General features: G+C 46.9%; 1 pseudogene; it reads right to left on the bottom strand.

Annotated features, from left to right (window-relative positions):
* Window positions 1–20,154, bottom strand: part of LOC109747427 (cytoplasmic tRNA 2-thiolation protein 1-like) — a 42,474-nt pseudogene extending 22,320 nt beyond the window's left edge.
* Window positions 20,155–20,981: the final 827 nt, after the last annotated feature.

Genomic DNA, 20,981 nt, shown 5'->3' with positions numbered 1-20,981 from the left:
ACTTGCCCGATGATCGGCGAGCCATAGAAAATAAATGGATCTTTAAGAAGAAGACAGACGCGGATGGTAATGTGACCATCTATAAGGCTCGACTTGTCTCTAAGGGTTATCGACAAGTTCAAGGGGTTGACTACGATGAGACTTTCTCACCCGTAGCGAAGCTGAAGTCCGTCCGAATCATGTTAGCAATTGCCGCATACTATGATTATGAGATATGGCAGATGGACGTCAAAACGGCATTCCTTAACGGCTTTCTTAAGGAAGAATTGTATATGATGCAGCCGGAAGGTTTTGTTGATCCTAAGAATGCTAACAAGGTATGCAAGCTCCAGTGCTCCATCTATGGGCTGGTGCAAGCATCTCGGAGTTGGAACATTCGTTTTGATGAGATGATCAAAGCGTTTGGGTTTACACAGACTTATGGAGAACACAAGAAAGTGAGTGGGAGCTCTGTAGCATTTCTCTTATTATATGTGGATGACATACTATTGATGGGAAATGATATAGAATTCTTGGAAAGTATAAAGGCCTATTTGAATAAGTGTTTTTCAATGAAGGACCTTGGACAAGCTGCTTATATATTAGGCACCAAGATCTATAGAGATAGATCAAGACGCCTCATTGGTCTTTCACAGAGTACGTACCTTGACAAGATATTGAAGAAGTTCAATATGGATTAGTCCAAGAAGGGGTTCTTGCCTGTATTGCAAGGTGTGCAATTGAGCACGGCTCAATGCCCGACCACGTCAGAAGATAGAGAAAAGATGAGTGTCATCCCCTATGCCTCGGCCATAGGGTCTATTATGTATGCCATGCTGTGTACAGACCTGATGTAAACCTTGCCGTAAGTTTGGTAGGAAGGTACCAAAGTAATCCCGGCATGGAACACTGGACATCGGTCAAGAATATCCTGAAGTACCTGAAGAGGACTAAGGATATGTTTCTTGTTTATGGAGGTGACGAAGAGCTCGTCGTAAAGGGTTACGTCGACGCTAGCTTCGACACAGATCTGGATGACTCGAAGTCACAAACCGGATACGTGTATATTTTGAATGGAGGGGCAGTAAGCTGGTGCAGTTGCAAGCAAAGCGTCGTGGCGGGATCTACATGTGAAGCGGAGTACATGGCGGCCTCAGAGGCAGCACAGGTAGCAGTCTGGATAAAGGAGTTCATTACCGACCTAGGGGTGATTCCCAATGCGTCGGGCCCGATGACTCTCTTCTGTGACAACACTGGAGCTATTGCCCTTGCCAAGGAGCCCAGGTTTCACATGAAGACCAGGCATATCAAGCGTCGCTTCAACTCCATTCGTGAAAGTGTTCAAAATGGAGACATAGATATTTGTAAAGTACATACGGACCTGAATGTAGCAGATCCGTTGACTAAACCTCTCCCTAGAGCAAAACATGATCAACACCAGAACTCTATGGGTGTTCGATTCATCACAATGTAACTAGATTATTGACTCTAGTGCAAGTGGGAGACTGTTGGAAATATGCCCTAGAGGCAATAATAAATGGTTATTATTATATTTCCTTGTTCATGATAATTGTCTATTGTTCATGCTATAATTGTGTTATCCGGAAATCGTAATACATGTGTGAATACATAGACCACAACGTGTCCCTAGTGAGCCTCTAGTTGACTAGCTCGTTGATCAACAGATAGTCATGGTTTCCTGACTATGGACATTGGATGTCATTGATAATGGGATCACATCATTAGGAGAATGATGTGATGGACAAGACCCAATCCTAAGCATAGCACAAAAGATCGTGTAGTTCGTTTGCTAGAGCTTTTCCAATGTCAAGTATCATTTCCTTAGACCATGAGATCGTGCAACTCCCTGATGCCGTAGGAGTGCTTTGGGTGTACCAAACGTCACAACGTAACTGGGTGACTATAAAGGTACACTACGGGTATCTCCGAAAGTGTCTGTTGAGTTGGCACGGATCGAGACTGGGATTTGTCACTCCGTATGACGGAGAGGTATCTCTGGGCCCACTCGGTAATGCATCATCATAATGAGCTCAATGTGACTAAGGAGTTAGCCACGTGATCATGCATTATGGTACGAGTAAAGTGACTTGCCGGTAACGAGATTGAAGGTATTGGGATACCGACGATCGAATCTCGGGCAAGTAACGTAACGATTGACAAAGGGAATTGTATACGGGATTGATTGAATCCTCGACATCGTGGTCCATCCGATGAGATCATCGTGGAACATGTGGGAGCCAACATGGGTATCCAGATCCCGCTGTTGGTTATTGATCGGAGAGGCGTCTCGGTCATGTCTGCATGTCTCCCGAACCCGTAGGGTCTACACACTTAAGGTTCGGTGACGCTAGGGTTGTAGAGATATTAGTATGCGGAAACCCGAAAGTTGTTCGGAGTCCCGAATGAGATCCCGGACATCACGAGGAGTTCCGGAATGGTCCGGAGGTGAAGAATTATATATAGGAAGTCCAGTTTCGGCCACCGGGAAAGTTTCGGGGGTTATCGGTATTGTATCGGGACCACCGGAAGGGTCCCGGGGGTCCACCGGGTGCGGCCACCTATCCCGGAGGGCCCCATGGGCTGAAGTGGGAAGGGAACCAGCCCTTAGTGGGCTGGGGCGCCCCCCCTTGGGCCTCCCCCTGTGCCTAGGGTTGGAAACCCTAGGGGTGGGGGGCGCCCCACTTGCCTTGGGGGGCAAGCCACCCCCTTGGCCGCCGCCCCCCCTCAGATTGGATCTCCAGGGTGGCCGCCGCCCCCCCAGGACCCCTATAAATAGTGGGGGGGGGAGGGAGGGCAGCAGTACCACAGCCCCTGGTGCCTCCCTCTCCACCTACAACACCTCTCCTCCCCGCTTGTACTTGGCGAAGCCCTGCCTGGATCCCGCTACTTCCACCACCACGCCGTCGTGCTGCTGGATCTCCACCAACCTCTCCTTCCCCCTTGCTGGATCAAGAAGGAGGAGACGTTGCTGCTCCGTACGTGTGTTGAACGCGGAGGTGCCGTCCGTTCGGCACTCGGTCATCGGTGATTTGGATCACGACGAGTACGACTCCATCATCCCCGTTCACTTGAACGCTTCCGCTCGCGATCTACAAGGGTATGTAGATGCACTCCTTTCCCCTCATTGCTAGTATACTCCATAGATGGATCTTGGTGATGCGTAGAAAATTTTAAAATTCTACTATGATCCCCAACACTCCCCCTGCGCCTAGGGTTGGAAACCCTAGGGGTGGGGGCGCCCCCCACTTGGCTTGGGGGGGAAGCCACCCCTTGGCCGCCGCCCCCCTGGAGATCAGATCTCCCAGGGCCGGCGCCCCCCAGGAGGCCTATATATAGGAGGGGGGAGGGAGGGCAGCCGCACCACAGCCCCTGGCGCCTCCCTCTCCCTCCCGTAACACCTCTCCCTCTCGCTGAGCTTGGCGAAGCCCTGCCGAGATCCCCGCTACTTCCACCACCACGCCGTCGTGCTACTGGATCTCCATCAACCTCTCCTTTCCCCTTGCTGGATCAAGAAGGAGGAGACGTCGCTGCTCCGTACGTGTGTTGAACGTGGAGGTGCCGTCCGTTCGGCGCTCGGTCATCGGTGATTTGGATCACGACGAGTACGACTCCATCAACCCGTTCACTTGAACGCTTCCGCTCGCGATCTACAAGGGTATCTAGATGCACTCATCTCTCTCGTTGCTAGATGACTCCATAGATTGATCTTGGTGATGCGTAGAAAATTTTAAATTTCTGCTACGATCCCCAACAACAAGAGCCGGTGTCTCAAGTATAGTAAGGCCAAAGATGAGCAATATTCCACGGCCGACAGGTCTCCTCCTCCGATATGCGTGAGTCCTTGTGGTCTCGAACATTGATAAGATAGTATGACCCATTATTCAGATTCTTGTTGACCACAAAAGGCCCTTCCCAAGGTGGGGATAGTTTATGCATATCAGTCTAATCCTAGATAAGCCGGAGCACCAAGTCGCCTTCTTGAAAGGTTCTAGTTTTAACCCGGCGGCTGTGATGACGGCGCAGATCTTGGTGGTAAATCACCGAACAAGCCGCCGCAAGGTCACGCTCCTCATCCAACAGGTCAAGTGCATCCTGATGTGCTTTTTCATTATCAGCTTCAACATAGGCTGCCACATGAGGCGAATCGTGTCGGATGTCACTAGGGAGAACTGCCTCTGCTCCGTAAACCATGAAGAAAGGTGTGTAACCCGTAGATCTATTGGGGGTAGTATTGATACTCCATAATACTGAGGGTAACTCCTCCACCCAATAGCCCGGCGTCCTTTGCAAAGGGACCATAAGCCGGGGCTTGACGCCTCGCAAAATCTCTTGATTGGCTCTCTCAGCTTGACCATTGGACTGGGGGTGAGCCACTGATGATACATCAAGTCGAATATGCTCTCATTGACAAAACTCTTTCATAGCACCCTTGGACAGATTAGTGCCATTATCGGTTATAATGCTATGGGGAAAGCCAAAATGGAAAATCACCTTTTTGATGAATTGAACCGCCGTCGCTGCGTCACACTTACTAACCGGCTCTGCTTCAACCCACTTTGTAAATTTGTCAACTGCCACCAAAAGGTGGGTCTTTTTATCCTTGGACCTTTCGAAAGGCCCAACCATATCAAGCCCCCAGGTTGCAAATGGCCAAGCAATTGGAATCATCCTCAATTCTTGAGCCGGCACATGAGCTCGTCATGAGAACTTTTGACAACCATCACATTTACTAAGTAAATCCTCAGCATCAGCGTGAGTCGTCAGCCAATACAACCCATGACGGAAAGCCTTGGCTACGAGAGACTTAGAACCGGCATGATGACCACAATCTCTTCATGAATCTCTCGCAGAATCTCACAACCTTCTTCAGGAGAAACACAACGTTGAAACGCCCCTGTGACACTGCGATGATGCAACTCTCCATTGACAATAGCCATTGACTTAGACCGCCGGGTTATCTGCATGGCCAAAGTTTCATCCTCAGGTAACTCGCCCTGGGTCATATAAGCCAAATATGGAACTGTCCAATTAGGAATAACATGAAGAGCCGCCACCAGTTGTGCTTCCGGGTCAGGAATTGCAAGATCTTCCTCTATAGGCAATTTGACTGAAGGGTCATGAAGAATATCCAGAAAAGTGTTAGGTGGCACCGGTTTATGCTGGGACCCTAACCGGCTTAAAGCATCAGCCGCCCATTTTTCCTACGATCAACATGTTCGACTTGATAACCTTTGAAGTAACCCGCGATAGCATCAACCTCTCGATGATAAGCCGCCATGAATGGATCCTTGGAATCCCAAGTACCAGAAACTTGCTGAGCTACCAGATCTGAGTCGCCGAAACACCTCACCGACTTAAGTTCATCTCCTTAGCCATCCGAAGACCATGAAGTAAGGCCTCATACTCAACTACATTGTTAGTACAAGGGAACATCAACTAGAGAACATAGGAAAACTTATCACCTCGTGGGGAAGTCAAGACAACTCCAGCCCCCGAGCCCTCCAATTGCTTGGATCCATCAAAGTGAATAGTCCAATATGTGCTATCCAGCTTCTCCTCAAGCGTCTGCAACTCTGTCCAATCATTGATAAAATCCACAAGTGCTTGAGACTTGATGGCTGTGCGAGGTACATACTTCAAACCATGAGGTCCAAGCTCAATGGCCCATTTGGCTATCCGACTTGTGGCTTCTCTGTTTTGAATGATATCCCCTAAAGGAGCAGAACTAACCACAGTGATAGGATGACCCAGAAAATATTGCTTGAGCTTTTGGCTAGCCATGAACACTCCATATACAAGCTTCTGCCAATGTGGATACCTCTGCTTGGACTCAATAAGAACCTCACTGATGTAGTAAACTGGCCGCTGAACCAGATGCTCCTTGCCTGACTCCTTCCTTTCCACCACAATGGCTACACTGACAACTCGGCTATTGGCAACCACATATAACAACAAAGGCTCTTTGTCAATGGGAGCAGCAAGAACCGGTGGCTCAGCCAACTGTTTCTTCAAGGCCTCAAACGCCTGATTAGCAGCATCACTCCAAACAAAGTGATCTGTCTTCATCATCTGATAAAGAGGGATGGCCTTCTCACCCAACCGCCTTATTAACCGGCTTGAAGCCACAATACGACCCGCCAAACGCTGAACATCATTGATACACGCCGGTTTAGCCAGAGAGGTGATAGCCTTTATCTTCTCCGGGTTAGCTTCAATACCTCGTTCTGAAACCAGAAAACCCAAGAGCTTGCCAGCTGGTACACCAAAGACACACTTGGCCGGGTTAAGCATCATACTGTAGACCCGGAGATTATCAAAGGTTTCTTTCAAATCAACAATCAAGGTTTCCTTCTTCCTGGACTTCACCACAATATCATCCACGTAGGCATGAACATTGCGCCCAATCTGATCATGAAGACAATTCTGCACACACCGTTGGTAAGTCGCCTGGGCACTCTTGAGCCCAAAAGGCATAGACACATAACAGAAGGCTCCAAAGGGAGTGATGAAGGCTGTCTTCTCCTGGTCCTTAACTGCCATTTTGATCTGATGATAACCAGAATAGGCATCCAAAAAACTCAAACGCTCACAACCCGCCGTAGCATCAATAATCTGATCAATACGGGGGAGAGCAAAGGGATCAGCCGAACAAGCCTTGTTTAAGTCCGTATAATCCACATACATGCGCCAAGTGCCATTTTTCTTAAGCACCAGCACCGGGTTAGCCAACCACTCAGGATGAAAAACTTCAACAATGAACCCAGTCGCCAAGAGCTGGGCTACCTCCTCACCAATAGCCTTACGCCTCTCTTCATTGAAACGGCGAATGAATTGCTTGACCGGTTTAAACTTAGGATCAATATTGAGAGTGTGCTCAGCGAGTTCCCTCGGCACACCTGGCATGTCTGAAGGCTTCCATGCAAAGATGTCCTGGTTCTCACGGATGAACTCGATGAGCGCGCTTTCCTATTTCGGATCCAGATTAGCACTGATGCTGAACTGCTTGGATGAGTCACCAGGAACGAAGTCAACTAACTTAGTGTCATCTGCTGACTTAAACTTCAATAAGGGGTCATGCTCTGTGGTTGGCTTCTTCAAAGATGCCATATCCGCCGGGTCAACATTATCCTTGTAAAATTTCAACTCCTCTGTTGCACAGACAGATTCAGCGTAAGCAGCATCACCTTCTTCACAATCCAAAGCTACCTTACGACTTCCATGCACTGTGATGGTGCCCTTGTGACCCAGCATCTTAAGCTGTAAGTAAACATAACAAGGCCTTGCCATGAATTTAGCGTAAGCCGGTCGCCCAAACAGAGCATGATACAGGCTCTTGATTTTAACCACTTCAAAGGTCAACGTCTCAGATCTGGAATCATACTCATCTCCAAAGGCAACCTCCAAGGATATTTTACCCACCGGATATGTCGACTTACCAGGCACCACACCGTGAAAAACAGTGTTTGACGATTTAAGATTTTTGTCGGTCAATCCCATGCGACGGAAGGTTTCATAGTAAAGGATATTGATGCTGCTGCCTCCGTCCATGAGTACCTTGGTAAATTTGTACCCCCCAACCTGAGGCGCTACCACCACTGCTAAGTGACCCGGATTATCAACCCGGGGCGGGTGATCCTCACGGCTCTAGAGAATAGGGTGTTCAGACCATCACAAGTAACGGGGCACCGCCGGTTCAACGGCGTTTACTGTCCTTTTATGGAGCTTCTGATACCGCTTACATAAACTCGTGGTGAAGACATGGTACTACCCACTATTCAATTGCTTCGGGTTACTCTGATAACTAGACTGCTGCTGCTGACTCCCCTGGTTATTTTGTTGGTTGTAACCACCCTGATTACCTTGGCCTTGAAAGCCGGAATATGAACCGCCACCTCCATGACCTGGACCATGAGGGCCGGACCCTGAACTGCCATTCGGGCCATGGTTGTGCTGGAAAAGATGAGAATCCCTGGACTGTTTCATGATAAAACAATCTTTCCACAAATGGGCAGATGGCTTTTCATGTGTTCCGTGCTTCGGACATGGCTGATTCATTATTGCCTCGAGGTTGAATTTTGTTCCTCCAGATTGAGCCGGCCTCCCCTTATGACGCTGGTTATTATTCTGTACACCAGTGTTGGCCACGAAGTCATCAGCTCTGCGCTTACCATTGCCACCCTGGCTGGTCGGGTTGTGCCACTGCCCCTTCATACCGCTACTCTTCTTTCCCTTTCCCAACCTTTCATCATCATACTCAGGGTCCTTGGTACTATCAGAGTCGGCATATTTGACAAGGGCCACCATGAGCTCCCCCATGTCACTGCAATGGCGCTTAAGCTGCCCAAGCTTCTGTTTGAGAGGGCGGAAACGACAATTTTTCTCCAACATTAAAACTGCTGAGACGACGTTGATATTATCTAATGAGTGTATGATAGTCGAGACCCGACGCACCCAGTTGGTTGTTGACTCGCCCTCATCTTGAACACAAGAAACCAAATCCATGATTGACATTGGCTGCTTGCACGTATCTTTGAAATTTTGAATAAAGCGGGCCTTCAACTCCGCCCACGACCCAATGGAGTTGGCAGGCATCCCTTTCAACCAAGTGCGAGCCGGCCCTTCCAGCATCATGGTGAAATACTTAGCACACACAGCATCACTAACATCCAGCATCTCCATAGCCATCTCATAACTCTCAACCCAAGCTTCAGGGGGCTGATCTGCTGTGTAATTAGGCACCTTACAAGGACCCTTGAAATCCTTGGGTAAACGCTCGTTACGCAAAGCCGACACTAAACATGGTACACCCAAGGTTCTAGAGGTCATGCCTGCCTCCACCGAAGTCGTCGGGTAAGCCGAAGCGTGCTGATGAGCCGCTAGCTCGGCCTCCCGACGCGCTTTGCCCTGATCTATCAGAGTCTGGGCATTGGCACCACCACGCGCCTGGTCATGTCCACAGGGCTGGTTACGGTGCTGTTCAGTACTTGAAACCGCTGGTGAGTCAATGTGCCTGCTGTAACTCCGGCTTCGATGAGGGGTTGAGTGAATCCGCTCACGACTATAAGAATAAGCCGCTTGCTGCGCTAATGCCATCTGAAGAAGTTCTCTGGCCCTCCGTGTTTCAACCGCCGTCGGAGACTCGCCTTCAACTGGCAGAGCCGCCAACCGTGTCGCCGCAGCAATCATATTGTCCAAAGGGTTGGAATAATGAGCCGGCGGCGTCAAAACTGTTGGGGAACGTAGCAATAATTCAAAATTTTCTACGCATCACCAAGATCAATCTATGGAGTCATCTAGCAACGAGAGAGAGGAGTGCAACTACATACCCTTGTAGATCGCGAGCGGAAGCGTTCAAGAGAACGGGGTTGATGGAGTCGTACTCGTCGTGATCCAAATCACCGATGATCCTAGCGCCGAACGGACGGCACCTCCGCATTCAACACACGTACGGAGCGGGGACATCTCCTCCTTCTTGATCCAGCAAGGGGGGAGGAGAAGTTGATGGAGATCCAGCAGCACGACAGCGTGGTGGTGGAAGTAGCGGGATCTCGGCAGGGCTTCGCCAAGCGCAAGCGGGGAGGAAGAGGTGTCACGGGAGGGAGGGAGGCGCCAGGGCTTGGGGTATGGCTGCCCTCCCCCCCACATATATATAGGGGCAAGGGAGAGAGGGGGGGCGCAGCCTTGGCCCTTCCTCCAAGGAAGGGTGCGGCCAGGGAGGAGTCCATCCTCCCCAAGGCACCTAGGAGGTGCCTTCCCCTTTTAGGACTCTCCCTTTCCCTTATCTCTTGGCGCATGGGCCTCTTGGGGCTGGTGCCCTTGGCCCATATAGGCCAAGGCGCACACCCCTACAGCCCATGTGGCCCCCCGGGGCAGGTGGACCCCCGGACCCCTTTCGGCACTCCTGGTACAATACCGATAATGCGCGAAACTTTTCCGGCGACCAAAACAAGACTTCCCATATATAAATCTTTACCTCCGGACCATTCCGGAACTCCTCGTGACGTCCGGGATCTCATCCGGGACTCCGAACAACTTTCGGGTTACCGCATAGTAATATCTCTACAACCCTAGCGTCACCGAACCTTAAGTGTGTAGACCCTACGGGTTCGGGAGACACGTAGACATGACCGAGACGACTCTCCGGCCAATAACCAACAGCGGGATCTGGATACCCATGTTGGCTCCCACATGCTCCTCGATGATCTCATCGGATGAACCACGATGTCGAGGATTCAATCAATCCCGTATACAATTCCCTTTGTCTATCGGTATGTTACTTGCCCGAGATTCGATCGTCGGTATCCCAATACCTCGTTCAATCTCGTTACCGACAAGTCACTTTACTCGTACCGTAATGCATGATCCCGTGACTAACTCCTTAGTCACATTGAGCTCATTATGATGATGCATTACCGAGTGGGCCCAGAGATACCTCTCCGTCATACGGAGTGACAAATCCCAGTCTCGATTCGTGCCAACCCAACAGACACTTTCGGAGATACCTGTAGTGCACCTTTATAGCCACCCAGTTACGTTGTGACGTTTGGTACACCCAAAGCATTCCTACGGTATCCGGGAGCAATCTCATGGTCTAAGGAAATGATACTTGACATTAGAAAAGCTCTAGCAAACGAACTATACGATCTTGTGCTATGCTTAGGATTGGGTCTTGTCCATCACATCATTCTCCTAATGATGTGATCCCGTTATCAATGACATCCAATGTCCATGGTCAGGAAACCATAACCATCTATTGATCAACGAGCTAGTCAACTAGAGGCTTGCTAGGGACATGTTGTGGTCTATGTATTCACACATGTATTACGGTTTCCAGTTAATACAATTATAGCATGAACAATAGACAATCATCATGAACAAGGAAATATAATAATAACCATTTTATTATTGCCTCTAGGGCATATTTCCAACAGTCTCCCACTTGCACTAGAGTCAATAATCTAGTTCACATCACCATGTGATTAACACTCAAAGTTCACATCGCCATGTGACTAATACCCAAGAGTTTACTAGAGTCAATAATCTAGTTCACATCACCATGTGATTAACACTCAATGAGTTCTAGGGTTTTGATCATGTCATGCTTACGAGAGAGGTTTTAGTCAACGAGTCTGCAACATTCAGATCCGTGTGTGCTTTACAAATCTCTATGTCATCTTGTAGATGCAGCTACCACGCGCTACTAGGAGCTGTTCCAAATAACTGCTCTACTATACGAATCCGGTTTACTACTCAGAGTCATCCGGATTAGTGTCAAAGTTTGCATCGACGTAACCCTTTACGACAAACTCTTTTACCACCTCCATGATCGAGAAAATTCCTTAGTCCACTAGATACTAAGGACAAGTTCGACAGCTGTCATGTGATCCATTCCCGGATCACTATTGTACCCCTTGAATAACTCATGGCAAGGCACACTTCAGGTGCGGTACACAGCATAGCATACTGTAGAGCCTACGTCTAAAGCATAGGGGACGACCTTCGTCCTTTCTCTCTCTTTTGCCGTGGTTAGGTCTTGAGTCTTACTCAATACTCACACCTTGTAACACAGCCAAGAACTCCTTCTTTGCTGATCTATTTTGAACTCCTTCAAAATCTTGTCATGGTATGTATTCATTTGAAAGTACTATTAAGCGTTTTTGATCTATCCTTATAGAGCTTGATGCTCAATGTTCAAGTAGCTTAATCCAGGTTTTCCATTGAAAAACACTTTTCAAATAACCCTGGATGCTTTCCAGAAATTCTACATCATTTCTGATCAACAATATGTTAACAACATATACTCATCAAAAATTCTATAGTGCTCCCACTCACTTCTTTGGAAACACAAGTTTCTCATAAACTTTGTATAAACCCAAAATCTTTGATCATCTCATCACAGCGTACATTCCAACTCTGAGATGCTTACTCCAATCCTTAGAAGGATTGCTGGAGCTTTGCATACTTGTTAGCATCTTTCAGGATTGACAAAACCTTCTGGTTGTATCACATACAACCTTTCCTCAAGAAAATCGTTGAGGAAACAATGTTTTGACATCCTATCTGCAAGATTTCATAAATAATGCAGTAACTGCTAATATAATTCCAACAGACTCTTAGCATCGCTACGAGTGAGAAAGTCTCATCGCAGTCAACTCCTTGAACTTGCCGGAAAACATCTTAACGACAAGTCGAGCTTTCTTAATGGTGACACTTACCATCATTGTCTGTCTTCCCTTTAAAATCCATCTATACCCAACAACCTTATGACTATCAAGTAGTTCTTTCAAAGTCTATACTTTGTTTTCATACATGGATCCTCTCGGATTTTATGGCCTCGATCCATTCGCCGGAATCCGGGCCCACCATCGCTTCTCCATAGCTCGTAGGTTCATTGTTGTCTAGCAACATGACTTCCAAGACAGGATTACGTACCACTCTGAACTAGTACGCATCCTTGTCGTCCTATGAGGTTTGGCAGTGACTTGATCTGAAGTTTCATGATCACTATCATAAGCTTCCACTTCAATTGGTGTAGGTGCCACAGGAACAACTTCCTGTGCCCTGCTACACATTAGTTGAAGTGACGGTTTCAATGACCTCATCAAGTCTCCACCATCCTCCCACTCAATTCTTTCGAGAGAAACTTTTCCTCGAGAAAGGACCCGTTTCTAGAAACAATCACTTTTGCTTCCAGATCTGAAATAGGAGGTATACCCAACTGTTTTGGGTATTCTATGAAGATGCATTTATCCGCTTTGGGTTCGAGCTTATCAGCCTGAATTTTTTTCACATAAGCGTCGCAGCCCCAAACTTTTAAGAAACAATAGCTTAGGTTTCTCTAAACCATAGTTCATACGGTGTCGTCTCAACGGAATTGCGTGGTGCCCTATTTAAAGTGAATGCGGTTGTCTCTAATGCCTAACCCATAAACGATAGTGGTAATTCGATAAGAGACATCATGGTATGCACCATATCCCATAGGGTGCAGTTATGATGTTCGGACACACCATCACACTATGGTGTTCCAGGCGGTATTAATTGTGAAACACTTTCCACAATGTCTTAATTGTGTGCCAAACTCGTAACTCAGATATTCATCTCTATGATCATATCATAGACATTTTATCCTCTTGTCACGACGATCTTCAACTTCACTCTGAAATCACTTGAACCTTTCAATAATTCAGACTTGTGTTTCATCAAGTAAATACACTCAGCATCTACTCAAATCATCTGTGAAGTAAGAACATAACGATATCCACTGCATGCCTCAGCACTCATTGGACTGCACACATCAAAATGTATTACTTCCAACAAGTTGCTTTCTTGTTCCATCTTACTGAAAACGAGGCCTTTCAGTCATCTTGCCCATGATTTGCATGTCTCAAGTGATTCAAAATCAAGTGAGTCCAAACGATCCATCTGCATGGAGTTTCTTCATGCATATATACCAATAGACATGGTTCGCATGTCTCAATCTTTTCAAAAAACGAGTGAGTCCAAAGATCCATCTACATGGAGCTTCTTCATGCGTTCTATACCAATATGACTCAAATGGCAGTGCCACAAGTATGTGGTACTATCATTACTATCTTATATCTTTTGGCATGAACATGTGTATCACTACGATCGAGATTCAATAAACCATTCATTTTAGGTGCAAGACCATTGAAGGTATTATTCAAATAGACAGAGTAACCATTATTCTCCTTAAATGAATAACCGTATTGCAATAAACATAATCCAATCATGTCTATGCTCAACGCAAACACCAAATAATAATTATTCATGTTTAACCCCAATCTCGATGGTAGAGGGAGCATGCGATGCTTGATCACATCAACCTTGGAAACACTTCCAACACATATCGTCATCTCACCTTTAGCTAGTCTCCGTTTATTCCGCAGCTTTTATTTCGAGTTACTAACACTTAGCAACCGAACCGGTATCTAATACCCTGGTGCTACTAGGAGTACTAGTAAAGTACACATTAATATAATGTATATCCAATATACTTCTGTCGACCTTGCCAGCCTTCTCATCTACGAAGTATCTAGGGTAGTTCTGCTTCAGTGACCGTTCCCCTCATTTCAGAAGCACTTAGTCTCGGGTTTGGGTTCAACCTTGGGTTTCTTCACTAGAGCAGCAACTGATTTGCCGTTTCATGAAGTATCCCTTCTTTCCCTTGCCCTTCTTGAAACTAGTGGTGTTACCAACCGTCAACAATTGATGCTCCTACTTGATTTCTACTTTCGTGGTGTCAAACATCGCGAGTTGCTCAAGGATCATCATGTCTATCCCTGATATGTTATAGTTCATCACGAAGCTCTAATAGCTTGGTGGCAGTGACTATGGAGAACCATCACTATCTCATCTGGAAGATTAACTCCCACTCGATTCAAGCGATTGTAGTAGTCAGACAATCTGAGCACATGCTCAACGATTGAGCTTTTCTCCCTTAGTTTGCAGGCTTAAGAATCTTGTCAGAGGTCTCATACCTCTTGACATGGGCACTAGTCTGAAATCCCAATTTCAGTCTTTGGAACATCTCACATGTTCTGCGACGTTTCAAAAACGTCTTCGGTGCCTCAATTCTATACCGTTTTAACATTACGCACTGAACTATCACGTAGTCATCAAAACGTGTATGTCAGATGTTCGCAACATCCACAAACGACGCTCGAGGTTCAGCACACCGAGCGGTGCATTAAGGACATAAGCCTTCTGTGCAGCAATGAGGACAATCCTCAGTTTACGGACCCAGTCCGCATAATTGCTACTATCAACTTTCAACTAAATTTTCTCTAGGAACATACCTTAAACAGTAGAACTAAAGCGTAGGCTACGACATAATTTGCAAAGACCTTTTGACTATGTTCATGATAATTAAGTTCATCTGATTATTTAATGAACTCCCACTTAGATAGACATCCCTCTAGTCATCTAAGTGATACATGATCCGAATCGACTAGGCCGTGTCCGATCATCACGTGAGACGGACTAGTCATCATCGGTGAACATCTCCATGTTGATCGTATCTACTATACGACTCATGTTCGACCCTTCGGTCTCTTGTGTTCCGAGGCCATGTCTGTACATGCTAGGCTCGTCAAGTCAACCTAAGTGTTTTGCTTGTGTTCCAAGGCTATGTCTGTACATGCTAGGCTCGTCAACACCCGTTGTATGCGAACGTTAAAATCTATCACACCCGATCATCACGTGGTGCTTCAAAACAACGAACCTTCGCAACGGTGCACAGTTAGGGGGAACACATCTCTTGAAATTTTAGTGAGGGATCATCTTATTTATGCTACCGTCGTTCTAAGCAAATAAGATGTAAAGATGACAAACATCACATGCAAATCATAAAGTGACATGATATGGCCAATATCATCTTGCGCCTTTGATCTCCATCTTCGAGGCGCGGCATGATCACCTTCGTCACCGGCATGACACCATGATCTCCATCATCGTGTCTTCATGAAGTTGTCTCGCCAACTATTACTTCTACTACTATGGCTAACGGTTAGCAATAAAGTAAAGTAATTACATGGCGTTTTCATTGACACGCAGGTCATACAATAAATTAAGACAACTCCTATGGCTCCTGCCGGTTGTCATACTCATCGACATGCAAGTCGTGATTCCTATTACAAGAACATGATCAATCTCATACATCACATATATAATTCATCACATCCTTTTAGCCATATCACATCACATAGCATACCCTGCAAAAACAAGTTAGACGTCTTCTAATTGTTGTTGCATGTTTTACGTGGCTGCTATGGGTTTCTAGCAAGAACGTTTCTTACCTACGCAAAAGCCACAACGGTGATATGCCAATTGCTATTTACCCTTCATAAGGACCCTTTTCATCGAATCCGATCCGACTAAAGTGGGAGAGACAGACACCCGCTAGCCACCTTATGCATCAAGTGCATGTCAGTCGGTGGAACCTGTTTCACGTAAGAGTACGTGTAAGGTCGGTCCGGGCCGCTTCATCCCACAATGCCGCCGAATCAAGATAAGACTAGTAACGGCAAGCAAATTGAACAAATCATCGCCCACAACTACTTTGTGTTCTACTCGTGCATAGAATCTACGCATAGACCTGGCTCATGATGCCACTGTTGGGGAACGTAGCAATAATTCAAAATTTTCTACGCATCACCAAGATCAATCTATGGAGTCATCTAGCAACGAGAGAGAGGAGTGCATCTACATACCCTTGTAGATCGCGAGCAGAAGCATTCAAGAGAACGGGGTTGATGGAGTCGTACTCGTCGTGATCCAAATCACCGATGATCCTAGCGCCGAACGGACGACACCTCCGCGTTCAACATACGTACGGAGCGGGGACGTCTCCTCCTTCTTGATCTAGCAAGGGGGAGGAGAAGTTGATGGAGATCCAGCAGCACGACGGCGTGGTGGTGGAAGTAGCGGGATCCCGGCAGGGCTTCGCCAAGCGCAAGCGGGGAGGAAGATGTGTCACGGGAGGGAGGGAGGCGCCAGGGCTTGGGGTATGGCTGCCCTCCCCCCCACATATATATAGGGGCAAGGGAGAGAGGGGGGCGCAGCCTTGGCCCTTCCTCCAAGGAAGGGTGCGGCCAGGGAGGAGTCCATCCTCCCCAAGGCACCTAGGAGGTGCCTTCCCCTTTTAGGACTCTCCCTTTCCCTTATCTCTTGGCGCATGGGCCTCTTGGGGCTGGTGCCCTTGGCCCATATAGGCCAAGGCGCACACCCCTACAGCCCATGTGGCCCCCCGGGGCAGGTGGACCCCGGACCCCTTTCGGCACTCCCGGTACAATACCGATAATGCGCGAAACTTTTCCGGCGACCAAAACAAGACTTTCCATATATAAATCTTTACCTCCGGACCATTCCGGAACTCCTCGTGACGTCCGGGATCTCATCCGGGACTCCGAACAACTTTTGGGTTACCGCATACTAATATCTCTACAACCCTAGCGTCACCGAACCTTAAGTGTGTAGACCCTACGGGTTCGGGAGACACGTAGACATGACCGAGACGACTCTCCGGCCAATAACCAACAGCGGGATCTGGATACCCATGTTGGCTCCCACATGCTCCTCGATGATCTCATCGGATGAACCACGATGTCGAGGATTCAATCAATCCCGTATACAATTCCCTTTGTCTATCGGTATGTTACTTGCCCGAGATTCGATCGTCGGTATCCCAATACCTCGTTCAATCTCGTTACCGACAAGTCACTTTACTCGTACCGTAATGCATGATCCCGTGACTAACTCCTTAGTCACATTGAGCTCATTATGATGATGCATTACCGAGTGGGCCCAGAGATACCTCTCCGTCATACGGAGTGACAAATCCCGGTCTCGATTCGTGCCAACCCAACAGACACTTTCGGAGATACCTGTAGTGCACCTTTATAGCTACCCAGTTACGTTGTGACGTTTGGTACACCCAAAGCATTCCTACGGTATCTGGGAGTTGCACAATCTCATGGTCTAAGGAAATGATACTTGACATTAGAAAAGCTCTAGCAAACGAACTACACGATCTTGTGCTATGCTTAGGATTGGGTCTTGTCCATCACATCATTCTCCTAATGATGTGATCCCGTTATCAATGACATCCAATGTCCATGGTCAGGAAACCATAACCATCTATTGATCAACGAGCTAGTCAACTAGAGGCTTGCTAGGGACATGTTGTGGTCTATGTATTCACACATGTATTACGGTTTCCAGTTAATACAATTATAGCATGAACAATAGACAATCATCATGAACAAGGAAATATAATAATAACCATTTTATTATTGCCTCTAGGGCATATTTCCAACAAAAACATGCTGAGGCGGGGTATTATTCACACGTGGAGAACCCATCACTCGTGGCTGAACCGACACTCCACCCCCAGGTGCTTCAGTCGTCCGGTTTACCACCGGCGGGTCACTGGTCCCTGCTCCAGGTGTGTTGAAGAGGTTCCTCGGCTCATAAACCGGGGGTAGATGACTCCGGTGTCTCCTCCTCATAACCTCATTTGAAGCTTTCTGATCCAATGTGAGCCAGAAGGACTCTACCTAAATTCGTTGCGCTGAGCATCCAGAGCAGCCCGCTCCGTTGCCATCCTGACGTTTTCTGTATTCAGCTCCTCCTTGGCCTGTGCTATCTCGTCACACAATTTTCCAACCTCCGCATTATGCTGAGCTTGATTTGCCGGGTTAACCTCCGCTGTTAACAATGTTGTCAGAGTGTCCAACAAGTCGGACAAGACCTGAGCCGGCGGGCGCACAGGGCCTCCTGTCCCGGCCGCCGTTGTCGTTGCTGACCCGGATATCATTGCTGCTGCAGTCGTAGAATTCTGCCCTGGCTGTGTACCAACCATGAAAATCGCGACCCTATTCGGCGGCTCATAGGGGTGCGGAATACTATCACCATCGGAATAGCCCCCAAGCCGGCCGTCTTGCAGTTGATACAACGACTCAGTCTCGCCGGTGGATGACTCACCATCAGAGTAGATGACCGTCTCACCGCCAGGCACATATCTATCCTCAAATTCCATCCCATGGATGAACCCAACGAAGGCGCGTTTCACGGCGGGCTGAACTCGGGCGAGTCATGCACGCTGAGCCGTCTCGATGATGTCGGTGCAGATGTCCAGCTCAGGGCCAGGTTCGCCGATCTTGCCGATGAAGACGTGGATTCTGACGAAGGGGACCCGGTACCCGTACTCGATTGAGCCGGTCTCGGGGCCCCAGCCTGCATCGTCGTTGTAGAGCTTGCCACGATGACTCTTGGTCATCCGGCCCACAGCGTATCCCTTGGTCCCTTCAAAGCTGCCCTATAAGAACTTGAAACCACCGTGCGCTGGCCCCACGGTGGGCGCCAACTGTCGTGGAATTGTCACGGCAGATGTCCTAGCAGAAGGACTTAGTCGTGGAGCCATCGCAACTAGATTAGCTTAAAGGGGTTAAACGGGGAAAAGGACACATGAGTTTATACTGGTTCGGCCCCTTGCGATGAAGGTAAAGGCCTAGTCCAGTTTGAGGTGGTATTGCTTGGGTTTCGATTACCAGGGAGCGAATACGCTTGACCTAGTTCTCGATCTCTTGTTTCTTGTCCTAAGCCACTGTCGGGTCGTCCCTTTATATACACAGGTTGACCCCCGGCGACTCACAGAGTCCCGGCCGGCTCATAATCAACGTGTCCGGCTCGGTAACTAATTATACTTGCCTCACAATCCAAGTCATACATATATGGCGGTTTACACCTATGGGCCTTAAGTCGCCTTTGGGCTTCGGGCCCTTAGCAAGTCTGCTTCATGAACCGCCATCTTCAACATCTTCATGGGCTTTGTCTTGATGAACCGCCGTTGGTATAACCCGGCCCCTCCTGGGCGGGTCATACCCAATAGCTATATCCCCAACAGAGGGGAACCTGGATCTCATTCCTTTTAACAGTCTCTAGAGAGTCGTCTTTGTAGCCTGTGATTCCCTCATCAATAGATAAAAGGAACAAATCGAGGCCATAGTTGTGACGTTTGTTTAACCGTGATAACACATACGCTAGCACAGTTGAATCTGCATAACAGTACAAAAAGTGTTTTATTAATCTGATACAAGATCGAGCTGGATAAGCAAGGAATAAGTGGGCATTTCCAGAATAAGCTCATGCAACATTTGCACCGTACAGATAAGATAAATGTTTGATGATACAAGTTGGTTTATCATATTTTTGAAGTACCCATGATAAGTTGCCTTGCCATCACCCATCAGTAACTTATTTAAAAAATTATTGCCTTCAAATATTTATCTCCTTTGCAGTGGTGAGAATGTTGCAAACACACACCTTTTAGAAAATGCAAGGCTCTAAAGCAGAGAATAACGCCTTGCATACTGACAATGCAAGAGATCCACAGCTCAGTATTACAGTGTTTATCATTCGATGAGCATATCAATTGCAAAAAAGCATCTATTACGATAATATTTATACAAGCTTGCACATACCTTTTCCACCAGAAGCTCCAATCGCCACTCGTTCGCCCACTTTAAACAAATTATTGTCAACAATAGTTCGATGAATCTCGTCCTCGAAGACGATATAGAAGCATTCCTTAGAGCATCTACAGCCACGGTGGACTGCATGGGCGCCTGGATGCATCTTATCCCCACGCGGGTCCGGTGGAGGGTAGGGACTAAGGAGACGACGAGCAGGTCTGTGGGGTAGACTAGCCGTGCTTCGGCAGGAGGACGAGGAGCAGAGGCTGCTTCCCGGGACGCCGGCGTGCGGCTAGCCACTTAGCTAGGCTCGGGTTCGTGATGTACTAGTAGGGCGGACTTACTTAAGTCGAAACGGGCCGGGTTTTCCACTGTTTCTTCTCCGTGTTTTTCTGAATTTTTTCATTTTTTGTTTTGCTTTTTCACCAGTTTTTATCTATTTCCATTTTATTTTATTTTATCGTTGTTTTTCTTTCTTTCTTATTTCGTTTTTTCTCTGATTTTTTCATTCTTTTCTTTTTTCTTCTTCGAGTTGTTTCATTTTTTCGTTTTTCCTTTGTTTATTTTTGTTTTTTGTTCTACATTCTTATATACTTGATCAAGATTTTTTCAAATACTTGTTGAACGTTTTTCAAATACTTGCTCAACATTTTTCAAAACCTTGTTCGTCATTTTTATATACATGATCAATATTCTTTTCAAATATTTGTTCCACTTTTTTTTCAAATACTTGTTCAAGATTTTTTATATACATGATCAACATTTCTTAAAATACTTTTTCAACAATTTTTATATACATAGGTGTCAAAAAAACAATTTTTATATACATGATCAACATTTCTTGAAATAATTGTTCAACATTTTTTTATATACATGATCAACATTTTTTTAAATACTTGTTCAACATTTCTTCAAATACTTGTTCAAAATTTTTTTATATACATGATCAACATTTTTCCAAATGCCCGTCCAACATTTTAAAAATACTTG

The sequence above is a fragment of the Aegilops tauschii genome, chromosome 6 (genome assembly GCF_002575655.3).
Source record: "Aegilops tauschii subsp. strangulata cultivar AL8/78 chromosome 6, Aet v6.0, whole genome shotgun sequence".
NCBI classification, from domain to species: domain Eukaryota; kingdom Viridiplantae; phylum Streptophyta; class Magnoliopsida; order Poales; family Poaceae; genus Aegilops; species Aegilops tauschii.
Note: the sequence above shows the minus strand (reverse complement) of the source record. Positions and strands in the feature narration are given on the sequence as shown.